A 2,360-nucleotide genomic window follows, 5' to 3' on the forward strand; every position below is an offset into this window, starting at 1 on the left:
TCTGAATTCTTACCACTAGGCCACCAGAGCACTGTTAGGCTCATAACAAGGCAACTGGGTTTATAGGTTGGATTGACTGGTGAATGGAAGGCAGGTCAGCCATTATCAACTCCAAGCCTGTTCTCACTGCAATACTCTGAACTTTCCTGAAAGAATGCAATGGCCTCAAGTTCCCCTACTCCAGCACGACGTCAGGCTGGAGACTAAGGTGTGCCTGATCCGGGCTATAGTCTTTGCAATTACGTGCTATGCATCGGAGAGTTAGACAGTGACTAGGGATGATAGAAGAATTGATGCCTTTGAGCTGTGGTGCTGGAGAAGAGTGTTGAGTATACCATGGACTGCTAGGAGAACAAACAGGTTTGTCCTGGAGAAGGTGAAGCCAAATACTCCTTGGAGTCAAGGATTCTGAAGCTTTGTCTGACATACTTTGGGCATGTTGCAAGGAGGGACTGGTCCTTGGAGAGGGACATCATGTTTGGCAGAGTGGAGGGGCAGCGAAGGAGAGGAAGACCCTCGATGAGATGGATCGATTCTGTGAGTGGAGTGGTGGGAATGAGTGTGTTTGAGATGGCGAGGTTGGCACAGAATAGAGTGGTGTTTAGGGCTCTTGTACATAGGGTCGCTATGAGTTGCAAGCGACTCGACGGCACATAAAAACAACAACATGCAGGACCTAAGAAACTTACCTGATCACATCTTTTTCGACAACTTGACTCTTTGCCATCCAGTTAGAACCAGCTTGTGGCTGACTCACACTTGAGCTGGTTTTGGAGGCTGTAAATCGCACAGGAGGAGATCGCCCATCTTTCCCCCTTCTAGAAACTGATGGACTAGACTCACCAGAGAGGGGCTACGTTTACTTTAGCCTCACACCTCCCTCCAGACTATGCCACTAGAGAGAGTGCCCTAACACCCAACCAATATGCAAATAGGATACAGGTGCTATCACTGTCGAGGCCTCTCTGACAGTACTGAATCCATAACAGCTGTTTCCCACAAAGCGGTCCCAGCCTATTAACAGTCTTCTTTCAGGGACTTTACAGGGTCAAGTGACAATGGCTTGAAGTGCTGGGTGGTAATTTTGTTTTTCTTCTCTCATAGGTTGGCTGCCTTTGTTGTAATAAGTCACCACAACACCCTGAGGCTGACAACTGTAGGTCTTCTAACTGCTGTTGTGAGCTCAAGCAAAACGTAATCATTGACAATTTCAGTCTCTTCTCTGTACGCCATGATGTTGCTTATTAATGCAGTTGTGTAGATTTTAATGTTAATGTTTATGACAACAATCTGGAACAAGGGATGCATTGCAGGGAAGGCTGTGGGAAGAGGAGGAGAGGGGGGAAAGAGAGGAGACAAAAATGTGCAACAGTGGAAAAAGAAATTAATAAAAGTGTAATGTTGTTGTTAAAAAAAGGTTCATGATGAGCTTTATAAGCCTCTGGTGTTGTTGTTAGGTACTATGCAGTCAAGTGTGACTCATGGAGACCCTGTGAACAACCGATCTGAACCCTGTCCTATCCTGTGCCACCTTCATATTTCTGACACACACGAGCCCATTGCCACAGTCACAGTGTCAACCCATCTGGTTGAGGAACTTTCTTTCACCAATCCTCCAACTTTCCAAGCATGATGTCCTTCTCCAAGGAATAACCTTCTCTGATAACATGCCCAAAGTATGTGAGACAAAGCTTTGTCTTCTGTGCCTCCTAGAAGCACTCCGGCTGCACTTTTTCAAAGACCTATCTGTTTGTTCTTTTGGCAGTTCATGAGATATATAGTGCTCTTCTCCAAAACCAGAGCTCAAAGGCATCAATTATTCTTCATCCTTACTCATTGTCCAGCTTTCAGATCACAGCAAGTGTCTGAAAAAATGACGGCCTGAATCAGGCAGCCCTTAGTCTTCAATTAGACATCAGTACTTCCCTATGGGAAGCTCAACTTTATACCAAATATTATCTGAAAACCCTTGTTCAGGAATTGAAGGAATTACAGATTTATAAGTTAGGATTTCTCTTGTGGCAGATCCTAGAAAATGAGCTGTTTGTTCCCTGTAAGACAGGAGACAGCAAGGGGTTCCCTACAGAGGGAGTGTTGCTTCCTGAGCTGGAGTTCACCCTGAGGCATCAAGGTTAATAGTTGGGGGTAAACCAAATTCTTGCATTTGTGAACCCCTCCTTCCTGAGTCAAGCAGAAGGTTTTCAATAGAAAGAGCTTGGCTTCATTTGCATTTAATTCTCTTTGTGATTTACTTACTGGTAATTTTCAATAAAGATACAGAGAAGCTTGGCTTGGGGTCTTCAGTCGAGAACTGCTGGCCCCCTGTTTTATGCTCTCTGCTCTATCTCATTCCTGGCTGT

This window comes from Elephantulus edwardii, unplaced genomic scaffold (genome assembly GCF_000299155.1).
Source record: "Elephantulus edwardii isolate Elephantulus edwardi_28Jun2011 unplaced genomic scaffold, EleEdw1.0 scaffold00237, whole genome shotgun sequence".
Classification (NCBI taxonomy): Eukaryota; Metazoa; Chordata; class Mammalia; order Macroscelidea; family Macroscelididae; genus Elephantulus; species Elephantulus edwardii.